Source organism: Schistocerca americana, chromosome 4 (assembly GCF_021461395.2).
Source record: "Schistocerca americana isolate TAMUIC-IGC-003095 chromosome 4, iqSchAmer2.1, whole genome shotgun sequence".
NCBI lineage: Eukaryota > Metazoa > Arthropoda > Insecta > Orthoptera > Acrididae > Schistocerca > Schistocerca americana.
Genome location: NC_060122.1, coordinates 387,940,239 through 387,955,080, shown reverse-complemented (window position 1 = coordinate 387,955,080; position 14,842 = coordinate 387,940,239).

Below are 14,842 nucleotides of genomic sequence, written 5' to 3'. Positions count from 1 at the left end.
GACATTACAGTTGATAATGGAAGCAAGACTAAAGAAAAATCAAGACTCGTCCATCGGATTTGTCACCCTGGAGAAAATATTTGACAGTGTAAAATGGTGCAAGATGTTCAAAACTCTGAGAAAAATAGGAGTAAGCTATAGGGAGATGGGTAATATATAATATGTACAAGAACCAAGAGGGAATAATGAAGTGGATGAAAAAAATATTCACATGTGTTTGAAATCTTATGTGACTTAACTGCTAAGGGCGCGAACCTCCGCCGGGATCAGCCGAACAGTCCATGACTGCAGCGCCTTAGACCGCTCGGCTAGAAGTGGATGACCAAGAACAAAGTGCATGGATTAATAAGGGTATAAGACAGGTATGTAGTCTTTTGACCCTACTATTTAATTTATGCATCAAAGAAGCAATGATGGAAATAAAAGGAAGATTCAGGAGTGAAATTAAAATTCAAGGTGAAAGTATATCAATGATACAATTCACTGCTGACATTGCTATCCTGGGCGAAATGAGGAACAGTTACAAGATCTGCTGAATAGAATGAACAATCTATTGAGTATAGAATATGGATTGAAAGTAAATTAAAGAAAAAATGGGATTAATGAGAAGCAGCAGAAATGAGAATAGCAAGAAATTTAACATCGGGATTGATGGTCACAAAGTAGATAAAGTTAATGAATTCTACTAACTAGGCAGCAAAATAACCAATGACAGACAGAGCAAGGAAGACATCAAAAGCAGACTGACACTGCCAAAGGGGCATTCCTGGCCAGGAGAAGTCTACTAGTATCAAACATAGGCCTTAATTTGAGGAAGAAGTTTCTGAGAATGTACGTCTGGAGCACAGCATTGTATGATAGTGAAACATGGCCTGTGGGGAAGCTAAAGTGGAAAGAACTGAAGCATTTGAGATGTGGTGCTACAGAAGAATGTTGAAAATTAGGTGGACTGATAAGGTAAGGAATGAGGATGTTCCGTGCAGAATTGGAGAGGAAAGGAATATATTGTAAACACTGACAAGAAGGAGGGACAGGATGATAGGATGTCTCTTAAGATGTGAGGAAATGGTTTCCATGGCTCTAGAGGGCGAAAACTGTAGAGGAAGGCAGAATATTGATGACTCAAAAAAGAAAAGAAACTAGGTCATCCTCCTTTGGGTTTCTTCTCTTACACTTCTCATAGTGTCAATCCCTCCTCTCTTCTATAGATGTGCCTGGACCATCTCAGTCTCTTAGTCTTGGCTTCCACAGTAATATCAGGTTCATTATACACCTCACTGAGACAGCTTTTTTTTTTTCTTCTTCACCATTCTCCTCCCTCACAAATTGGTCCAAATGTCCTCCATAGGATTTTATTTTTGAAAACCCTTATCTTTCTCTCTGTACACTTATCTACTCTCCTGTTTTGGCCCCATATAATAATACGGGTTTAATGATAGTTTTATATATCCTTAATTTGGTTCCTCATGATAAAATTTTGGATGACAGTAGTTTGTTGAGTGAATATGATGCTCTAGATGGTACTTTTATCCTTGCTTATATTTCTTGTTTCTCATCATTTCTGTTATTCACACCAACCACCAAATATTTAAACGCTTCTGCTTCTTCAAATGCATGGTCATCAATCTGTATGGCTGCGTGTCTTTTTGTTTTATAATTCCTTCTCCCCTTGTGAATTTTACTTTCTCATCATTTACCTCTGATCCAATTCTTTGCTCTTTGAATTAGCTTTCTTTCCAATATTTGCAGGCCATCTATATTTTCAGTGATTAATGCTACATCACTGGCAAAGACCAATGCATTCATTTTTATTCCTATGCTAATTCCCTTCCTGCTTCACTTGTGGCAGTCAGTGCTTCCTGTATTACTACACTGAAAAAGACTGATGATGTTCTATCTCATTTTCTGTTTCCTGTTTTTATTCCAAAAGCAAAGGAATATTCTCCATGCATTTTCTCTATCCCTTTTGAATCTCCCAGTGTAATTTTCACAAGATTTGTAATCTTCTTTGGTATTCCAAACTGTTGCATTTCCTCCAACAACTTTTCTTTGTTTGACTATTACAGATTTTTTTTAAATCAACAAATGATATTGCCACTGTTTTTTTTCCAGCATTTTGATATCGCTGCTGCAGTACAAATATCTTATCAATGTAGGACCAGTTCTTGATAAGTCCAACTTGCTGCTCATCTATTGTCTCTTTTAAATATGGTTCCAATCATTTCTGGAGGATCTTGGAGAACACTTTGTAGTTGAGTTAATTAATGAGATGCCTTTATAATTTCTATGTTCTCATTATTTGCCCTTTTTATGGATTGGTACTATGACCACTTCTTTCCACTCAGCTCAGATTCTTCCTGTATTCCAAATATTGATCATGAGTTGGTGTACTTGTTTCACAATTTTATCTCCTCCCTTCTTAAGTAGTACAGATGTTATTCCATCTCTCCCTTAGTTGTCTTTTAGTATTCTGACTGTGTTTGCTGTATCTTTCAGTTTCAGCAGTGCAGTAATGGCTCTAAATTCTGATATTTATGTTGTTTCTCCATTTCTGTACTTTCATCTCCAACATTTAACAGCTCTTCCCCTCAAAATACTCTTTTCAAAACCTTATTGTCTCTTTAATCTTCAATATTATACATCCATTGTATTTATCCTCTTCTGAATATCACTAGACTTTCGATGTGCCCTCTCTTTTTCCTTCTGAGAAAATTTTTGGTTTCCCTGTTAGCATTTTCATATGCTTCTTTGCTTTTTTGGAATATTCCTGTAGGTGTTTTCCCTTTGTTACTCTTCTTTCTTTCACTTTTTGCTCACACCTACTGATGCTGTGTCTGTATTTGTTTTTATCATTTTCCACTGGCCTTTGATGTTAAAGTTGTCTTCCATTGTTAGAGATTCATATCTGTTCTGCACCTTAATAAACAATTCTCATGCCTTTTTATTATCTTTCAATTTGTTCATACCAGTATTCCATTCCATTCCAACTGCCTGAAGCTTTAAATAAAATCATTCTTAATAAAAATATGTTTCCATGTGAATCATCATTGAAATAAACAATTTCTTCAAATCCTTGATGTATGTCCTCAAGGGGATGAGGAAGTTTTGTAATAGTATTAACAGTGGCAAGAAAGGCATCTTCATGTCATGGAAAATCTTTTGGCAACTGCTGCTTTAGATAGTCACTTGAATGCCAGAACAAATCAACTCATTTACAACAGCTGTAAAATGGTAATCCCAGTCCATTTTTACTCCATACCCTTCAACAATTACCTATGTAGAAATCAGTTTTAATTTCTGAAAAATTGTCTCCATTTTCAAAGCATTCATTTTGAGAACAGTCACATTATTCTAACACAAAGTTAACAGTTTCTTCTGACAAGAAATCCAGTTTTTGTGCAGCAGTCTTCTTATTTTTATATTTCTTTGATTATTTGGACACAGAATCTTCTTGCAAATGGATCCACACAGGTGAACTTGTAAGAATAAAAGATCTTCCTTATATTCAGCTATTATCACTCCTTTTTTGGGAAACACATTGTGGGAATGGAAGCAATGCTTTAGGAGGCACAAATAGTTCCATCTGGAGTTCTTGTTCATGAGGGTCTGAAGGAATGAGAAGCAAATGTATCAGTACTTGAAAGAACTGTATCACTGATAGACACAGGAGAAGATGGAGGAATTGAATCTGGAACTGTAGCAGGAACATTGTTTTTAGTGACAACTCTTTCAATCTCAGATGGCTCAGCAGGACTATATGTCACAAATAATGACAGAAAATTTTCTTAACCAAATGTTTCTTCATTGAAAGGCATCAGTGCTGTAGCTTTGAAATCTTTCCTGATATTAGAAGGCATGAAAGCAGATGTAAATGCTTCTCACACAATGCCTACTACATCACACACCTGAAATGATGATTAATAGCCACATGTCATGTGTCTTGTTCTAATAGAACTTGAAAGGACAGTGAATGGCAACATCCAAATGTTGCAGTTTATCACTGCACTGTCATTGTAATGCTAAAACAGTTTCTTTGGCAAATTTAATGCTCTTATTGACATGATGCTTTCGTGATTGTCAATGATAATAACTTTGCCTGATCATTCACTTTTGACAAAATGTGCCAATACCTCCACAAATATGTCTCCAGTCATACATCCTCAGGTGTGCTGCACCTGCACCTGCACTTGTGAAGCATATGATCATGAAAATGGACATGTGGGAGCGCATCCACACAGAAATGTGGTAAATGCTTTTACTGTGCCCCCAATAATGCTACAAATGGTTACAAGTTTGTCCCTCTCTGGAGAATTTTTTTCCACTTGCTTCTGCCCGTATGGAGACACTAGCTTTTCTGGCTCCTGTACAATTGTGAGGCCAGTCTCGTAAAGGTTGTGGATGTCTTCCAGTCCAGATTTCAATTTTTGACAAGATTCTTTCTAACTGGTATACAATTTATCAATGTTTGATTTCCTGAAATGACTTTCATAACTCAGACTAGTAGCTTCAGCTTGTCACAAAGAGAGTTTTTGTCTCTTCATAAAAAATAAAGACCTTCTGTAGTTTCCAGTTTGGCCTACGTTCCTTGTTATTAGCTAGAGTAAATTTATATGCTGATGTCCTCACAATTGTGAACAATAAACAATAATGCATATCAGCACTTTATTTTAAGGTGGAATGCAGAGAAAGATGTTCTGCTGGGGTAAAAACATCTTCGTATTCATTCGATGACTTGAAAGTTTATTTTATGGTTCTCAATAGATTTGCCAGTGAAATATTTTAATTTTGTTTGAGGCATGTTAAATTGCTTGGATGCTGCACAAATGCTAATTCCTGCTTTGATAGTTTTCACTACTAGATTCAGATTTGCTGCTGCATATGACTAGTGGTCTGCTGCATGATTGTAAACTCTTGATATCTGAAAATAAATATTACCAATTCAACAGTAATAGGTCTAATATGCACTTATTCAGAATTTTTACAAAGAAAGTTATCGCCAGTAGCATGATCAAAAGCAAGAGTAGGCACTGCCTGCAGAGGGAGCAGCTGTTAAAACTAAGCTTTTGAAAACAGCTGAAAATTTCACTTAGTATTTTTTATTTACTGATTTCGCTCTTCAAATGAACAAGAGTATCAACAGCATATACAATTTCAAGTTGGTTGACAGCACTAAAGATTGTGTTTGAAGTTGCTGGCAGCTCTAAGGATTAAACTGGTTTATTTATTTATTTAGCAGCATATGATGTACCTCTATGGAGTAAGTCCAAGTACATATTTGCTTTGTCAGTTTTCCAATAAAATATATTACTTTTACTGATTCTAACTACAGTTTTGCTAAGATAACTAATAAATTTTAGCCACAATATTTCTAGAAATTTACATCATAGTTACAAAATTTTAGATACTGTGAACTGAATGGATTATATGAGGCATACATAACCTATGTACCTAAATTACAGAACATTTAATTGCAATAATTCTATACTATGGGTCGATAATTTTATATATATGGTATAATACAGTCATATAGCACATACATATTCTAGATCCCATTTTATTTACATTTATAAAAAAAAAAGTTAACAGCAATAATACTGTAGAAAACAAAATATTTAGGAAAAACAATGCTGTTAAGAAGTTAAAACATTTTACTTTTTCTTTTTCTCTACACCTGTTTACATTTTTTTAGTGTACTATGCCTATTTGCTTCACTTATTTTCATTTTAAAGAAATTCTCTGATTGAATATAGAGGGGTAGCAGTTGTTTGATTGACTATTTATACTTATCCTATGATTTGGCATTAGTGATGTGTGGTGATAAAGAGTTGTACAACTTTACTGCCATACAATCACTGCTTCTCTGATACTGAGTTGTGTTATTCTGTGGAATTCTTAATTTCTTTGTGTTTCTGGTGTGGTGGTGGTGTACATCTTCATCTTTATGATCCCAAGCAAGGAGCAGAATTTTATTTATGTACAAGCTGTAGAACGTTACAATCTTATATTTTTTGAAAAGAGGCTTCCGACCATCTCTTGTTCTTTTGTTTCCTATTATTCTAATTGCTCTCTTTTGCAATTTGAATATTTTAATTGCCTGAGTCAAGTGGATTTCTATACCATGGCTCATTATAGTGTTGAAGTATGAAAAATACACCATGTGCACATCATCTTCAGTTACTGGTGACTTAATTTGTCTCAGAGCAAAAACAGCACTGCTAAATTTATTGCTTCTATTGGAAATATGATCTTTCCATCCTAAACAACTGTCCACGGTGATCCCCAAAAATTTAGCGCTTTCAACTGCTCTTACATCTAGCTCTTACAAATTTGTCAGTTCACTTGTTTTTCTTTCATTGTTCCTAAATAGGATTGCATGTACTATAGTACCTAAAGTTATATCTAAAGTACAGTAGTAAATGATGACATTGAAAGGCCAAAAATTTGGTGCTGTCAATGACATCCTTTACTACTGTACTTTAAACATACATTAAATGTAAATTTAAGTACTATAGTACAACCAGTTAAATCTATAGTGTTTCCAACCAACTTTAAACTGTATATTCTAATGATGCTCTTGTTCATTTGAAGAGTGAAAGAAGTAAATAAAAACTACTAAGACTGACTTTTGGCCATTTTAACAACCTTACAAACTTAGGATCTAAACATTTTTAAAATTAAAAAGATCTTTGAATTGCAAAAGTAAATAATTATGATTTGGTTAACTCGACTAACTGAGATACCCTAACTGCCTTGGTTCTCCATGAGCCTAATCATAATTTTTTCTTTATAATGCTGATATTACACTATCAAATTCTGTTTGACAAATATATTTGATATGGTGCAAGTAGCAGTATTATATTCAAATAATATTTTCTTTGATGAAGATCTTCAATATCATAGTTCCTTTGGAATGGCTGATGAAGCCTTATTACAGTGTTATGCTGGTGCAGATACCACAAGTGCACTGAATTTACATTTTGAAGAGGAGCAGAAGAGAAGAGAAAGTAAACATAGGAAGCTGTGGGTTTCTAGGTGAGTTGCAGGAGCTGGAAGTTAATGATGTAAGGCTGTACAAAAACTACTTGTGAATGGATATTACATCTCAATAGGTGATGTAGGAAGTGGCTCCTCATATTACCAAGCAGAAAATTCATCTCAGACGTGCTATATCTACAAAACACAAACTTGCTGTAACATTAATTTGCCCTTGTAGAGGCTTAGTAAATGTATACTGTGAAGAAACCATATGTTGCAGTTAGAACAGCGTCTATTGACCTGTGTGTAGGGGCCAAAGTGAGCTGAGGAAAGCTGACGTTGTAATTATTAAAGAGCACTCCACTTGTCTCCTCCAGAGGAACTACGTCAGCAGCATAGGGGAAATAAATATAAATAAGTGAGCCCGGAGGCTCAGATCATGCAGTCATGTCACCATTCTGTCCGTTTCTATAACTGGAGAGAATGATGATTGTTTAACTTGCTGGCCAACCACAACAACCTCTGGTGATGGATATTGACAGCCAACTGGCCTGCTGAAACTACCTCCAACCTCCACTGCACATCATAACTATGGCAGGGTGGGCCACACATTGAAGCTGCACTGGCATGAGGAGTGAAAGGGCCGCTGACCCTTGCTCCCTGGATGACACCATCCACCACACTACAAGCTGCTGTCCACAGGGGTAGGCATACGGCATGAACTGGCAGTGGCCAGGGAGCGGAGCTTCCTGTGCGCGCTGACCAAGTTGCCCTGGTCAGATGGCCAGAGCTGCTAAGGCTCACTACAATGATGGCAGATGGCTGTTGCCCTTCAGTGCTACACATGGGGCTGCGCTTGAGGGAGCAGTCAGCCAAGTCATGGGGTATCTGTGGAGTCAACATACGTGGCTGCCACTTAGCCATGGCATGAGTAGGAGCAGTACATCTCCAAGGCTGGGCAACCAGACACTGATGCAGCAAATTCCAGCACTGGCGTTGGTGCTGACTCACACAATCATGCCATGTGGCACCTGCACTGGGTTCAGCAAAAAGTTAGCTTTGTGCCTTCGATGCAATGAAGTCAATGGCACACTTGCTGGTGTTTCTCTGCATGTTTTGGTATGAGTCACCCCTCTCTCCCAAATCATACCTCTTTGTCATTCTGACATAATACAACCCCTGAACTAGGGGGGTTGTTACAGGTTTTAATTACAGGTGGTCATGACGAAGAAGACTAGTAGAAAGCAGCTTCTCTATTCTTGCCAGCCACATTAGGGGTTTTCTTATTTCTGTACCTTGTAACGGAACCTATTAAAGGCTTTACTTTACCAAAGTATGCGATACCCTCCAAATTCAACCAGTTTAACAAATATTTACGATTATAGTAAAGTTATGTTACCAATGATTGCATAAAATGTCTCCATAAACAGTCAATCCATTAAATTATACTGAATAACTGACCCACACAAAAGTTAATATCACTTGATCACTGATACAGCAAATGTCATCTTGTAAAAACACTAAGTTCATCTTAAATAATTAATATGAAGTACGAAAAATAGTGGCCAACTGACGTATTTTGGATCTCCTTAAATAAAAATCACCCAGTGAAACCTATTTGTTCACTAGGTCTGTTTTCACTCAGTATTCACGTAATCACTCCTATATTAGACAAAAACCAATGTAATTCTTAATAATTCATGTTATTTACTTATTTATGCAAATTAGAGAAGTCAATTGACAAACTTCTAAAAAACGGCCTTTTTGTACCAAAGAATTATTCTGTCAAGTCAACAAACCTGTCTGTCATTTTAATAACATGTTAAAATATGTCACTCAATGTAAATTATCAACTTTTCTGCACAAATTATGATAACAGATGTACATGTGACTTATAAACTATATCTCTTTTTAGTAGTTCTTTGACAAGGTTATAAATACAAGCAGCAAGAAGGGTAGTGAGCGCAGTCGGAACGTCACTTTGATGAGGTGTGTACTGTGTACTATGTGTGTTATAGTTCGAGGTAGATAAACAATGCAAAGAAAAAGAAGTACTACTTTGTGTTGTGTCATTGTCTTTGGTGGACAGTGGAATGAAGGTGGCCACCAGAGTAATAAATAATTGAAGTTTAAATATTTGTTGGTTTCGCTCGTTATTTATCATCAAAAACACAGGACCTCATGTTTTTAAACATTGTTGTTGTTGTGGTCTTCAGTCCTGAGACTGGTTTGATGCAGCTCTCCATGCTACTCTATCCTGTGCAAGCTTCTTCATCTCCCAGTACCTACTGCAACTTACATCCTTCTGAATCTGCTTAGTGTATTGATCTCTTGGTCTCCCTCTACGATTTTTACCCTCCACTCTGCCCTCCAATGCTAAATTTGTGATCCCTTGATGCCTCAAAACATGTCCTACCAACCGATCCCTTCTTCTAGTCAAGTTGTGCCACAAACTTCTCTTCTCCCCAATCCTATTCAATACCTCCTCATTAGTTACGTGACCTACCCACCTTATCTTCAGCATCCTTCTGTAGCACCACATTTCGAAAGCTTCTATTCTCTTCTTGTCCAAACTGGTTATCGTCCATGTTTCACTTCCATACATGGCTACTCTCCACACAAATACTTTCAGAAACGACTTCCTGACACTTAAATCTATACTCGATGTTAACAAATTTCTCTTCTTCAGAAACGATTTCCTTGCCATTGCCAGTCTACATTTTATATCCTCTCTACTTCGACCATCATCAGTTATTTTACTCCCTAAATAGCAAAACTCCTTTACTACTTTAAGCGTCTCATTTCCTAATCTAATCCCCTCAGCATCACCCGATTTAATTTGACTACAACCAGATTTAGAGCCAGCATCAGCATCGAGACACAGCAGCGATCCAGCAAGCAGCTGCGATTACTACAATGCATTTTAATGGCGCCAACCTAACATCAAGTGCTAACAAGCTCTGTAAATGGGAGTGAAATAGTGCGATTATAGCAATTAGCAATATCTACGACTAGGCGACCATTACAACCTCCAGGAAAAGTTACTACATATATAGTAAATATTGATCTTCTTCTTTATATCATTTCTTGGTACCTCTCACCTCAATGAATCAGGTTTTTGTGTTCAGCATACTGAACATTGAAAAGAGAGACAGTCTCCATTCCTTCCAAGTTAACAATTTACCAGTAAGATGTAGACGAGATGTGGCTTGAATTCAAAGAAATAGTATTGACAGCAGCTGGGAGATTTATACCAAATAAATTAACAAGCAATGGAGCTGATTCCCCTTGGCACACAAAATGGGTCAGAACACTGTTGCAGAAATAGCCAGAAAAGCATGTCAAACTTAATTTTACAGATGCTCAAAATTTAGTAGAGACACCCATGCAACATACTTAAATAGATTCCACAACAAAATTTTGTCTCAGAAACTGGCAGATTCTGGTCTTATGTAAATTACGCTAGTGACAAGACACAATAAATGTCTTCTCTGCATGATAACAATGGAAATGTTATCAATGACAGTGCTGCTAAAGGAGAGTTACTAAACACAGCCTTCCAAAATTCCTTCACCAAACAAGAAAAAGTAAATAGACCAGAATTCAAATCAAGAAAAGCTGCCAACATGAGCTATTTAGAAGCAGATATCCTCCGAGTCCCCCCCATGAACCATGGACCTTGCTGTTGGTGGGGAGGCTTGCGTGCCTCAATGATACAGATAGCCGTATCGTGCAACCACAACAGAGGGGTATCTGTTGAGAGGCCAGACAAACGTATGGTTCCTGAAGAGGGGCAGCAGCCTTTTCAGTAGTTGCAGGGGCAACAGTCTGGATGATTGACTGTTCTGGCCTTGTAACACTAACCAAAATGGCCTTGCTGTTCTGGTACTGTGAACGGCTGAAAGCAAGGGAGAACTACAGTCGTAATTTTTCCCGAGGGCATGCAGCTTTACTGTATGATTGAATGATTATGACATCCTCTTGGGTAAAATATGCTGGATCTGCGGGCGGGGACTACTCTAGAGGACGTCGTTATCAGGAGAAAGAAAACGGGCATTCTATGGATTGGAGTGTGGAATGTCAAATCCCTTAATCAGGCAGGTAGGTTAGAAAATTTAAAAAGGAAAATGGATAGGTTGAGGTTAGATATAGTGGGAATTAGTGAAGTTCAGTGGCAGGAGGAACAAGACATTTGGTCAGGTGAATACAGGGTTATAAATACAAAATCAAATAGGGGTAACGAATAAAAAAATAGGAGTGCAGGTAAGGTACTACAAACGGCATAGTGAACACATTATTGTGACCAAGATACACATGAAGCCCACGCCTACTACAGTAGTACAAGTTTATATGCCAAGTAGCTGTGCAGAAGATGAAGAAATTGATGAAATGTATGATGAGATAGAAGAAATTATTCAGATAGTGAAGGGTGATGAAAATTTAATAGTCATGGGTGACTGGAATTCGATAGTAGGAAAAGGGAGAGAAGGAAACGTAGTAGGTGAATATGGATTGGGGCTAATAAATGAAAGAGGAAGCCGTCTGGTAGAATTTTGCACAGAGCATAACTTAATCATAGCTAACACTTGGTTCAAGAATCATGAAAGAAGGCTGTATACATGGAAGAACCCTGGGGATACTAGAAGGTTTCAGATAGATTATATAATGGTAAGACAGAGATTTAGGAATCAGGTTTTAAATTGTAAGACATTTCCAGGGGCAGATGTGGACTCTGACCACAATCTATTGGTTATGAACTGTAGATTTAAACTGAAGAAACTGCAAAAAGGTGGGAATTTAAGGAGATGGGACCTGGATAAACTGAAAGAACCAAAGGTTGTGGCAGAGTTTCAGGGAGAGCGTAAGGGAACAATTGACAGGAATGGGGGAAAGAAATACAGTAGATGAAGAATGGGTAGCTTTGAGGAATGAAATAGTGAAGGCAGCAGGGGATCAAGTAGGTAAATACACGAGGGCTAGCAGAAATCCATGGGTAACAGAAAAGATACTGAATTTAATTGATGAAAGGAGAAAATACAAAAATGCAGTAAATGAAGCAGGCAAAAAGGAGTACAAACATCTCAAAAATGAGATCGACAGGAAGTGCAAAATGGCTAAGCAGGGATGGCTAGAGGACAAATGTAAGGATGTAGAGGCTTATCTCACGAGGGGTAAGATAGATACTGCCTACAGGGAAATTAAAGAGACCTTTTGAGAAAAGAGAACCACTTGTATGAATATCAAGAGCTTGGATGGAAACCCAGTTCTAAGCAAAGAAGGGAAAGCAGAAAGGTGGAAGGAGTATATAGAGGGTCTATACAGGGGTGATGTTCTTGAGGACAATATTGTGGAAATGGAAGAGGAGGTAAATGAAGATGGAATGGGAGATTTGATACTGTGTGAAGAGTTTGACAAAGCTCTGAAAGACCTAAGTCAAAACAAAGCCCCGGGAGTAGACAATTCCATTAGAACTACTGACGGCCTTGGGAGAGCCAGTCCTGACAAAACTCTACTATTTGGTGAGCAAGATGTATGAGACTGGCAAAATTCCCTCAGACTTCAAGAAGAATTTAATAATTCCAATCCCAAAGAAAGCAGGTGTTGACAGATGTGAAAATTACCGAACTATCAGTTTAATAAGTCATGGCTGGAAAATACTAACAATTCTATACAGATGAATGGAGCAACTGGTAGAAGCCGACCTGGGGGAAGATCAGTTTGGATTCCGTAGAAATGTTGGAACACGAGAGGCAATACTGACCCTACGACTTATATTAGAAGAAAGATTAAGGAAAGGCAAACCTACGTTTCTAGCATTTGTAGACTTAGAGAAAGCTTTTGACACTGTTGACTGCAATACTCTCTTTCAAATTCTGAAGGTGGCAGGGGTAAAATACAGGGAGTGAAAGGCTATTTACAATTTGTACAGAAACCAGATGGCAGTTATAAGAGTCGAGGGACATCAAAGGGAAGTAGTGGTTGGGAAGGGAGTGGGACAGGGTTGTAGCCTCTCCCCGATGTCATTCAATCTGTATATTGAGCAAGCAGTGAAGGAAACAAAAGAAAAATTTGGAGTAGGTATTAAAATCCATGGAGAAGAAGTAAACACTTTGAGGTTCACCTATGACATTGTAATTCTGTCAGAGACTTCAAAAGGACTTGGAAGAGCAGTTGAACAGAATAGACAGTGTCTTGAAAGGAACATATAAGATGAACATCAACAAAAGCAAAATGAGGATACTGGAATTTAGTCGAATTAATTTGGGTGATGCTGAGGGAATTAGAATAGGAAATGAGACACCTAGAGTAGTAAAGGAGTTTTGCTATTTGGGGAGCAAAATAACTGATTATTGTCGAAGTAGAGAGGATATAAAATGTAGACTGGCAATGGGAAGGAAAGCGTTTCTGAAGAAGAGAAATTTGTTAACATCGAGTATTGATTTAAGTGTCAGGAAGTCGTTTCTGAAAGTATTTGTATGGAGTGTAGCCATGTATGGAAGTGAAACATGGACGATAAATAGTTTGTACAAGAAGAGAATAGAAGCTTTCGAAATGTGGTGCTACAGAAGAATGCTGAAGATTAGATGGGTAGATCACATAACCAATGAGGAGCTATTGAACAGAATTGGGGAGAAGCAGAGTTTGTGGCACAACTTGACTAGAAGAAGGGATCGGTTGGTAGGACATGTTCTGAGGCATCATGGGATCACCAATTTGGTACTGGAGGGCAGTGTGGAGGGTAAAAATCGTAGAGGGAGACCAAGAGATGAATACACTAAGCAGATCCAGAAGGATCTGGGCTGCAGTAGGTACTGGGAGATGAAGAAGCTTGCACAGGAAAGAGTAGCATGGAAAGCTGCATCAAACCAGTCTCAGGACTGAAGACCACAACAACAACAACAATATCCTCAGAGTAGTGGAGCAACTTATATCACTCAATAAAAGTGTCTTCTGGTCCAGACTGTGTACCATTTAGGTTACTTTCAGAGTATGCTAATTCAGTACCTCCATACTTAACAATCATATACAGCTGCACACTTGATGCAAGATTCATATCCAAAGACTGGAAAGTTGCACAGTTCACACCAGTATTCAAGATAGGCAGTAGGAGTAATTGACTAAATTACGGAGCCATATCATTAACATTGATACTCAGTGGGATTTTGGAACGTAATTTGTGTTCAAATGATATGAATTATCTTGAAGAGGATAGTCTACTGACTCACATTCAACATGGATTTAGAAAACATCTTTCTTACATTTACAGAAGGCTATTGACATTATACTTCACAAGCAGCTTGTAGTCAATCTGCTTGCTTATGGAATACTGTCTCAGTTATTTAACTGGACTTGTGATTTCCTGTCAAAAAAGTCACAGTTCCTGGTACCGTAACTGATGGAAAGTGACTGAGTAAAACAGGAGTTATTTCTGGTTTTCCCCAGGGTAGTGTTACAGTCCGTCTGCTGTTCCCCATCTATATAAATGATTTAGGAGACAATCTGTGCAGCTGCCTCAGGATGTTGGCAGATAATGCTGTCATTTAATGCCTAGTAAAGTCATCAGAAGATCAAAACCAATTGCAAAACATTTTAGAAAAGATATCTGTATGGTGCAAAAATTGGAAATTGACCCTAAATAGTGAAAAGTGTGAGGTTATCCACATGAATGCTAAAAGGAATCTGTTAAACTTCAGTTGCACAATAAATCTGTCAAATCTAAGGCCATAAATTCAATTAAATAACTAGGAATTACAATTGGGAAAAACCCACTGGAAATATTGTGGGGAAGGGAACCGAAGTCCATCTTTTATCGGCAGAACACTTAGAAGATGGATCAGATCTAGTAAACAGACTGCCCACGCAACAC